This window comes from Vombatus ursinus, unplaced genomic scaffold, assembly GCF_900497805.2.
Source record: "Vombatus ursinus unplaced genomic scaffold, bare-nosed wombat genome assembly UNPS02014811.1, whole genome shotgun sequence".
Classification (NCBI taxonomy): Eukaryota; Metazoa; Chordata; class Mammalia; order Diprotodontia; family Vombatidae; genus Vombatus; species Vombatus ursinus.
The window spans coordinates 7478156-7488876 of record NW_020954589.1 but is presented as its reverse complement, the minus strand read 5'-3'; the positions used below and the strand labels follow the sequence as shown (position 1 = coordinate 7488876).

At 40.0% G+C, this 10721-nt stretch overlaps 1 pseudogene; it reads left to right on the top strand.

Moving 5' to 3' along the window:
- LOC114053567 overlaps positions 1-9610 on the top strand; it is a 13977-nt pseudogene extending 4367 nt beyond the window's left edge.
- The last annotated feature ends 1111 nt before the right edge of the window (positions 9611-10721 follow it).

The window sequence follows — 10721 nt, the reverse complement described above, 5'->3', positions numbered from 1 at the left end:
GACACTGAATATGTAAATTAATTTAGGTATAATTGTCATTTTTATTGTATTAGCTCATCCTATGATGCAACTGATATTTTTCCAGTTATTTAGATCTGACTTTATTTGTGTAAAAAGTGTTTTGTAATTGTGTTCATTAAAAAAATGTTCCTGGTTTTGTTCTGGGAGGTAGACTCCCAAATATTTTATGATGTCTACAGTAATTTTAAATAGAATTTCTCTTTCCACATCATTTCTTACAGTACAGTAATATTTCATTAATTTACTTACCATCATGCCCTCTCCTGTCCCCCTTTTCCTGCCTGATTTCCTATTGAACTTAATGTATTTTTGCCTCAAATCCTCTGTGCATGTGTGTGTGTGTGTGTGTGTGTGTGAGAGAGAGAGAGAGAGAGAGAGAGAATGTATGTATTCAACTCTCCCTTGTCTCATTCAGATGAAAGTGACATTCAAGTATAACCCTCTCTCCTCACACCATTTCCCACACTTAACATAGTCTTCTCACTCACCCAGATTATGTGAGATAATTAATATTCAGCTTCTTTCTCATTTTTTCTTCCATACTATATTCCTATTTCCTTCTTTTTTTCTTTTTGGATCACTGAAACAAACTACTCCCAAACCTTCTATCTTATTTACTCTCTCTATGACCCTTGCAGAGAACAAGGTTTTGCAGAGAAATTTGTTTCTTCTCTCCTTATTAAAATATGAACACATCATTATCATATGATTCCTTCTGATTGCTAAAATATATTTACTGTTTTATGTTTCTCTTAACTCTTGTGTTTGAATTTCAAAGCATTTATTCAATTCTGTCCTTTTCATCAGGAATAATTGGGAATTTTCTATTTTATTAAAGGTCTCTTTCCCTCCACAAAACTATATCCCATTTTCCAGGTAAGTTATTTTTGGTTGCAAGACTTTATCTTTTGTGTTCTTGAAAAATGTATTCCAAGCTCTCTTTTTTCTTTAACCTAGAAACTCTGAATTTTGACTAAGGTATTCCTATGATTTTTCATTTGGGGATTTCTTTCAAAAGTTGAATGGAAAATTCTTTCTATTTTCATCTTACCCTTTGGTTCTAATAGGCATGGATAGTTTTGCTTCATGATATCTTGAAATATTGTAATTGCAATTTTTCATGGTTAAAGTTTTGAGATAGTCCTATGGTTTCAAGTTATCTCTCTTTGATTTTTTAGATGAGTTGTTTTCTACATGAAATATAACAATATATTACATTCTTTACATGAATACATTACATTCTCTTCTTTTTCAGGCCTTCAATTTCATTCTAGTATTTCTTAGTGTTCCATGCATTCACTGATTTCTCTTGGATCCAATTTAATTTTCAAGGAATCTGTTACTCAATTAAGGTTCTGCACCTCCCACACTAAACTGTTAATTCCCCTTCCAATTCTTTCCTTTAGAACTTTCACTAACTTTCTTGTTCTTTCTTCTACAGATTTCATTTCATTTATATTATCGTTTTCAAACCTTTGATTCATTTCTTCTAGAAATCCCAGTAAAGCTTGTGGTAAATCTGTGTCTTTGCTTGAGGACTTAGTTGTAGGCATTGTAGAATTATTTTCTGCCTCTGAATCTGTGTCTTAGTTATTCCTGGCTGCATAAGATTTCTCGATCATTGGTGTTTACTTTTGTTTGCTCGTTTTGCCAGTTTTGCTCCCTGAAATGGGATTTTGTGTCATGGCCAGTCTTTGTACATTTCCGGAAGGAATAGTAGGGGCTTCCTCAGTCCTGATCTAGATTATCTGTGGTCTAGGTAACGAGCACTGTGTGTTATAACTTATAATTGACTTAAGCCAAGGCAATCTAATACAGAGTGTGGGCTGATCATTGCCCTCCAGGTTCAAAATCTGCAGGCTTCTGTCCCTTCGTTCAGTCAATGTGACACAGCTGTAGCCTCTAGATATCTCTGACTAGTCCATGGTCAAGTTCCCACCTCTCTGACCTTGGATACACAACAGCAGGCTTTCCTGGGCTAAAACTGTCCAAACACTAGAAAGGTTTCTCTGTGCTATATTTGCAAGCAGATTTTTCTAGCTAGATCCTACCCTCATCCTCCTCTCCACCACCCCCAACACCAATAACTAGAAACTTCTGACTGCTTCTTTTTAAAGACTTGGGAAGGGAAAATGCAAAAATGTTCTTACCATATTTTCTCCTCAGATTTCATGGTCATTATGTGGTCTGGTGCTCTTTTTTCCTCTTTGCTGAAGTACTTATGTTTGGGCTAGGCCCCATTCTGCCGTCTTGAGGACATTTTTGATCCTATGTTTTGAGAGAAAAATTCCAGAAGTTATTCCTTTTCTTTACTTAAACATTGGATTTTTTTTTAAAGTGCCCACTGAACTCTCAGCACCATGCTAGGCAATGTGGGGGGATACACAAAAAGATGACATAGTCTCTGCCCTCAGAGAACTTGTAATCTCATTAAAGAGATCAGACATATTCATGAAGCAATTAGAAAACAGTATGAGACAGTCTTTAAGCTCTAAAATAAGTGGTATAGCAAGTGCTAGGGAAGGAAGGAAACAAGTATCTATTAAGCACTTTGGGGGTTGGGGAGGCACCATAGTGCACAGAGTACCCAACCTGGAGGCAGGAAGACTCATCTTCTTGAGTTCAAATCTGGCCTCAGACACTTACCAGAAGTGTGACCCTGGACAAATCACTTAACCCTCTTTGCCTCCATTTTCACATCTGTAGAATAAGCTGGAGAAGGAAATGGCAAACCACTCTAGTATCTTTGCCAAGAAAGCTCTGAATGGGGTCACAAAAAGTTAGACGCAACTAAAAAATGACTGAATAACAATAAAATCTAATAGGCACTATGCTATTTGATTTGTTTATCACTGAATAAGTAAATTAGTTTAGGCAGAATTGTGACTTCTGATACAAATACAAGCAAAAAGAAAAACAGATCATACCCTCAAGGAACTTACTTTCTAATATAGAAGACAACATAGAAAAAGGAGCTTAAAAGTGGCAGAGAGGGAGGGAGTGAGAGAGAGATGTGAAGGTACCTGGCATAGAGGAATGATTTTGAAATCCAGAAGGAACAGAACAGGGAAGAGAGTGAAAGTCAACCTTGAACCTTCCAAAAATGGGGCCTCCAGGAACAACTCATCAATGGGAGAAGGAGGTAGGCCTTACAATGGGATGTTCTATGTTGAGAAGGCAACATGCCCTGGATATTCCAGGGCAAGGAGGCCCCAGGAGATGAAGGAAGTTCCAGGATGAGATAGTATGACATGGAAATCTGGAAGCCAGGAACAGGACTGAGAAGGGAAGTGAGGAGAATATTATGAATCAAAGTTGTCAGGGGAGCCTTTAATAGAGTAAGTGGGAATTGACCTGGGCCTTGAAAATTAAGATTTGTTCAAGTGGACAAATACAGCAGAGAGGAAGAAGTGACACCATAAACAAAGACAAAGAAGCCACCAAAAACGTGGCTTATAAGTGGGACAATGAGAAGAATAATCTGACTAGAGAGGCAGGGACATTTTATGTAGCCATGAACAATATGCTGAATAGGAAAAATGAGACCATATTTCAGAATGCCAGCAATGAGCAATTTCATACCCACCTTAAAGGCTAGGCTGTTCTTCTTAGTATATGAGGGTAAACAAGATAGAAGTCAAAGCTAAAAATGGACAAATAGGTCCTTCATTTAGTTTTTATTTATGAGGACTTCTTTAAGCAGTACACAAATATCTGAGGACCACACATTGGCAAAGAAAATGTTTCTTTTTGAGAATTTGGTCCCATTTCTTTTTTTTCCTCAGAAATACACACATATTATATATATATATATATATACACACACATATTTTATACACACATATCTATACATACATACAGATATATGTGTGTGTTTGAGGCACATATGTGTGTGTGTGTACCTCACACATGATTAGCACAGAGCTCTGAAGTGTAAGAAGTCCTTGAAAAATGTTGATTGATTGACTACAGGTAAGGAGAAGAACAAGCATGAATAGAGAAGATTTGCTTGGCCTGGCATTCAGTCTTAGTGCATATCACCTACTGGAAACTGCTTTGTTCAGTCACTTTCAGCCATGTCCAATTCTTTGTGACCTCATTGAGGGTTTTATTGAATAAGATGCTGGAGTGGTTTGTCATTTCCTTCTCTAGCTCATTTGACAGATGAGGAAATCAAGGTAAACAGGGTTATGTGACTTGCCCAAGGTCACACAGGTAGTAAGTATCTGAGGTCAGATTTGAACACAGAATGATGTCTTCCTGACTCCAGACCTGGCACTCTATGCACTATGGTGTCACCTAGCTGCCCTGCTGGAAACTATAATGACTCATCTAAGGCTAATAATCTACCTTCTGGTGGAGACTATATGTCAGGGAAATCTGAGGAGGAGCTAAGGAAGGCCTGGCAGGTGTGACTAAAGGAGGAAAAGCTAGAACAAATCAGGTTGCCTGAATTTGACTCTACTATACCTCCACAAATACATATGAGATTCACCTGTTTTTAACCAGGATTCAGTATTAGAAGAATGTCTCCCACTCAAAGATAAGGGAAGTGGAATTTTGTCTTAGTTTGGTGGGGGGTATCCTCTATAATAATAGCCTGGTCTCTCTCCCCAGAGAATTACCTACGTCAGGTGAGGTCTGAGTGTCACATGACCAATGGAATCCAACAGGTCCACTTTTGAAGACTCATCTATGACCGGGAGGAGTTTGTGCACTTTGACAGTGACGTGGGACTATTTGAGGCAAAAATGGAGTTGTGGAGATCCCAAGTCCAGAAATGGAACAGGCAGAAGGAAATAGTCAAGCGTGCAAGGTCCATAGTGAATGTGTGCAGGCACAATTACCTTTTATATGATAAACTCATATTGCAAAGGAAAGGTGAGTAGAGGACTCAAGAAAGGGACCCTGGCTGATATGGATGGCACATGCAGCAGAAAGAGAACTGAACTAAAAGTCATGTTCACTGGTCACTAGTCCTGATTTACTTACTAGCCATGTAATTTGGGGCAAGTCACCTCACTTTTTCCAGACTAGTTTTCCTCACTGCTAAGATTAAGATAAATAATTCTTGTCCTGCCTGTCTCACAGGATTCCTGTAAGGAGAGAATAAGAATATATACAAAAACACTTTGAAATCTGTAAAATTCTATATTAATATAAGGCATTATTACTAGTGCAAGAAAACTCCAACCATCCCCCCTAAACTCTTCAATAATCCCACCCTAACTTCTCAGGCTGAGCCAGAATTAGGACTAAAGAAGTCTGAGAGGTAAAGGAAAAGTCATGGTCTCTCCAGTGGGAGGGTGGGACTTGTTCCTCAAAGGGGAAACTCAAGGAACTGAGAAAGAGAAAGGGAAGCAATGATTATTTTCCCTGGACAAACTGGGTCTGTTTAGGGGATTACCAGACCAGTAGGAGAGGCCTCTGGGCACCAGATGGCCTCTTTTGGTTTAACATGAAGTCATTTAGGAGGCACTAGTAGGGCACTTAAAGAGATGAGAGAGAAATTAATATGATAAGAGACTTGGGTTGAATATAGAGTCTCAAATCTATGGGAAGAATTAATTCAAGTATAAGCCTTCAGGACTTGAGAAGGTGAAATCTATAGTTCTATGGGTAGTTCAAAACATTCCTTCCCATGGCTTTTGTGGTTCTCCCAATCACTAATGCATGGACCAACTGAAAAGGCTCTGGGGAAGGAGAAAGAATTGAGTTTTCTTTTGTCTCTTTCCTTGCCATATCCAGGCATTTCTGTGAGCATCCCTGCAAGCAGGGACCGATTCACTGGAAGGAAAGGGTGAATGTGTGATGCCACAACAATTCAGAGTCAATCTAGGTTACTGGAGGAGATGTTTCTGACTTGTAGCTGAAACCTCCTGAATGGTTTAGATGAATTGATATTTGTAAAGCACTTAGCACTGTGCCTAGCACATATTAAACATCTAATGAATGTTTGTTCCCTTCTCTTCCCCTTTGACTCCCTCAATAAAATGTGAGCACCTTGAGAGCAGAGAATGGCTTACTTTTCTATTTATATCCCTAGGGCTTGGCACAGTGCTTTTGCACATAGTATACATGTGCAATCCTTCATTCATTCATTCATTCATTCATTCACTCTGCTGAATTGGAGAGGCCCAGACTTAACAGTTTCACCAGCATATGGAAACTGCTTCTACTTTCCTAGCTTTCTGGAAGGAATAGAGCCATTGCGCAGAGATAAATAGCAAATGTAATCTTTCCATGTCACAGGAGACCTCTCTACTCTCCATTTCAAAGTGGTATTTGGTTTGGTGAAATAGTTCACCCCCACTGAACTCTTTAGAATGTCAACCTTCACTTTTAAAGGGCAGCAGGAGCAGGTGACTTGTCTTCTTTAACCAATTGGAAACAGAGATTAAAATCCAACCTCATGTTTTTATTACAGTTCACACAAGGTGATCTTTGTTTCAGGAAAAGCAACACTCAATTAAATAACCTTCTTGTGAAAAAAATCCCACGTTAAAAACAAATTTCAGGATGTCTATTTAAATTGTTATACCTACCTGGAGAGGGATCACCTACTTTCTAAGTCCTGAAACTAGAATGAACAATACAGTACTCTGGATCAATCACTGGAGAGGGACCACTAGACGTTCTTCAATCTCAATGCGGCATTGTATAATAATAACAATAATAATAATAATAAAAAACATTTATATGTATGAAGTTTACAAAGCTCTCTATATACATTACCTCATTTGAGCCTCACCACAACCCCATGAGTTGGTAGTACAGGTATATTTGTCTTATTTGATAGCCAAGTGTCCAAACTAAGGCTGAGCTAGTATCAAAGGTAGCATTTGAACCCAGGTCTTCTTCATTCCAAGTCCACTACTCTATCCATGTTGACACACTAACCTTTGCCCATGCAAGTTGTAGACAACACACATTTGTTGAACTGAATTAAATTTTTGGACTCTACTGTCTTCCTTACCTATCTTTCCTCTTGCTTGCAATTCCATTTTTAAAAATTAAGTACCGGGGCAGGTAGGTGGTGCAGTGGATAGAGCACCAGCCCTGGATTCAGGAGGACCTGAGTTCAAATCCAGCCTCAGCCACATAACACTTACTAGCTATGTGACCCTGGGCAAATTACTTAACCCCATTGCCTAGCCCAAAAAAAAAAAAAAATTAAGCACCTATTATTTGCAAAGGTCTATGCAAGATACTAAAGATATACCAATACAAACAATTTAGTCCCTGCTCTTAATAAACTTAGAATCTATCAAAGGGGCTTCAGTAAGAATTTTTACACAAGTAAGTATGATACAAAGCAGAATGAGCATTCCAAAGTCCTTTGGGAAAATTTGAGCGAAGAGATTTCCCTTCCATCTGGGGAAATCAGGGAAATTTTCATGAAGGAAATGGCACCTAAGTGAGGCCTCATAGGAAAGAATTAATGCAGAAGGAAATCAGGAAGGACTATTTTAAAGTCATAGGGGTTGGCTAAAGGGATACAGACCTATGGAAATGGGAAGGGCCAAAAGATCAGAGACCAGTTCATCTCCCTAATGAGTCTATCTCTCATCTAATTCAGGCCAGGGTTAAGGTTTTCCCCTCAAAGATACGACCTCTTGGGCACCACAACCTGCTCCTCTGTTCTGTGACCAGTTTCTATCCTGGTGAGATCAAGGTCAGCTGCTTCAGGAATGCAAAAGAAGAAAAGGCTGGAGTCTGGTCCACAGGCCAAATCCAGAATGGTGACTGGACCTTCCAGACCCTTGTGATGCTGGAAATGACCCCCCAAAGAGGAGATGTCTTTATTTGCCATGTGGACCATGTCAGCTTGCAGAGCCCTATCACTGTAGACTGGAGTAAGAGCTTATTTCTTTCTTTTTTTTTTCAGGTGAGGCAATTGGGGTTAAGTGACTTGCCCAGAGTCACACAGCTAGTGAGTGTTATGTGTCTGAGGCCGAATTTGAACTGATTCTAGGGCCGGTGCTCTATCCACTGCACCACCTAGCTGCCCCAAGTTGATTCCTTAAGTCCCTGGTCCCTACACTCCATAGATAGGGAAGACTCCAGAGACTCAGAGTGAGTGTGCTGTCCCTGTCTCCTGAAATCTCTCACATTCAATCTGCTTCCTCCAACATAAACCCTGACCTCCTGGGAGATCTCTATTCTAGGGCAGAGCACCTGGGGAATCCTAGTCCTCTCCTTTTCAAGAGATATAAAGGCTCCAGATATTTTCCTGATTAGCCTTCAGTCACAAGAGCTGATCCCTTTTCAGGGGCTCTTGATTCTCCTTTAGAGACTCCAGTATAGAAAAACTAGTATCTGAAACCAGTAGGTTAAAATAAGCCCCCTTAATTCTTGATTCCAAAAATGGTCCTTTATATTTCCCTTCTTCCCTCCCAGAGGCTCCCTCAATCTTTTTCCAAACCCCATACCCTGAGACAGGCTCCAGGACCTCTAGCAGAGACCCTAAGTTAGAGCAGATGGATGTATAGTAACCTCAAGATCTGTGTTCCCCAGGGGCACCGACTGAATCTGCCCGGACTAAATGCTTACTGGAATTGGGGCTTGGTGCTTGGACCGATTTTACTTGGAGTGGGACTTGTCATCCACCTCAGAAGTTTGACAGGTAAAAGAAAGGTGCCAGAGCTTACCATTTGGGAAAAGAGGTTCTTAGATAAGGTTTTGGACTCTGGCTCTGATTGTAACTTCCTTCTGTGTTGTTCCCAGGGAGGGAACTGAACCTATGAGGTCAAAAATCAGGATTTAGGGAGCTATTAAAATCCAATCTCCCAGAACCAAGTTAGCCCTAGAGGAACCAAAATACATTAGACTAGGCATCTGAGACAAAAAGAGGAAAGTTCTTCCCCCTGCCTCTCCTCAAGCTTCTTGAGTCATCAGTGGCCTCCTTCCAAAGAGTTCTGTAGAGACAGAGGATTTAGACACTCCATGAAGCTCTCTGTCCTGACACCAAACACCACATCAGTATTGAAGAGGATTTTGAAGCTTATCAAAATATAGGGAACATACATTTTCCCTCATCTCCTCTACCAGGGATAGTAAAGATATTCCAGTCTTATGTTGAACATTCTGATAGCCTTAGGATTCATGTCTCTATATCTGTTTCTCTCTGTCTATCTTTTTATCTATGTTTATGTTTCTCTGTTTCTCTGCCTCTGACTGTCTGTCTCTGTTTATGTCTCTCTGTCTTTCCTTTGCTCTGCCTCTCTGATTCTGTTTCTGTCTCTCTGTTTCTGTCTCTCTCTGTCTCTGTGTCTCTCTGTGTCTCTGTCTGTGTCTCTCTCTGTCTCTCTGTCTCTACATACACACACACACACACACACACACACACATAGTTAGGACTTTTTGCTCTCTTTGCTGGGACCAACATAGTTCTCCTAATCCTAAGCCTGGAATGGTTGTACAGGACAATGTAATAAAGACTGGAGGACTAAGGCTTTTTCAGACTGGGCTTTTCTGCTTTTCCCGCACAGATTCCTATTCTGGGACCAAAAAAGACTCAATTTTGGAAGGGATTGTGAACATTGCCCCATTGCAGCAAGATTTTCCCAGAGCTGTTGCCCAGTCCTAGACCCTCACTCTGCTTCAGTCTCTCTCAAGAAGACTGAGGGTGCAGGGGGAAAAAGGAGATGGCACTTGTTGGGGCAGGGGCTTGGGTAATTCATTTGTCAACCCCTTACAGAACTTTTGAGTTGATCTTGGAGGTTACATGTTCCCCAGAGTAGATATCTTCTTCCTTCCACTCCAACCCACTCACACCTGCCACCTATGGTTCCCAACCTTCTAGGAGGCTAGAACTGCACTGCTTACTACATTCTTCTGGCTTCCTCAGCCATCTTTCAGACTCAACTACTTGTTGAAACATTTTGGATGATTTTATGCGTACCCTTCACATATTAATTCAGACAAAGTAGATGTTACCCCTCTGCTAGATGAATGTAACTTTCTTTACATGGTCCCTCACATTCTCCTTCCATCTGAAAAAATCAGCAAATCCAATATAACCGACCGTGGAGTAGTGCTTTGTAACTCGAGTATTGCTCTCAATAAGCTTGCCTGGAAATCTGTGGCCCATCCCAGATATTGAAGATAGTGGCAAAGAGAGGAGCCCTTGATTAGGGATTAACTCAATTCTGGATCACATTCCCCAAAATGGGGCAACCCTAAAGCCTGTTTCCTACTCCATCCCTTAGCATTCTTCACTGGGACCAAGGCAGTGTTGTGTTGGTAAATATTTAACAACCAGCTCTCATGGTGGGGAGGAGAGTATAAGCAGGACATATTTTAAGTTTAATCTTCATTATCAACATTTTCTCCATCAGTTTCTTATGTTTAGACATTGGACAAAACCTATTTTTTGCCCATTTCAGAGGTGTGAAAACTCACACTGAAAATTTCTTTCTTTCTTTTTTTTTATTTTTATTAACCAAGTGCTTACTATGTTCCAGACACTGTGCTAAGCAATATACTATGTTTATACATATTGCAACCTGTCTATGGTTTAGCAGATGAGTCCTAGATAGTTGTTTGAGGCATATAAATGTTGAATGACTTGCCCAAGGTCACACAGTGTCAGACACAAGATTTAAACCCAAGTCTTCTTGACCTAAGCCTGTCAAAGTGCTACCTTAAACCTTATTGTCTCTTTTATGTTCTTTTTGTGGCACAAAAATATTCCACTA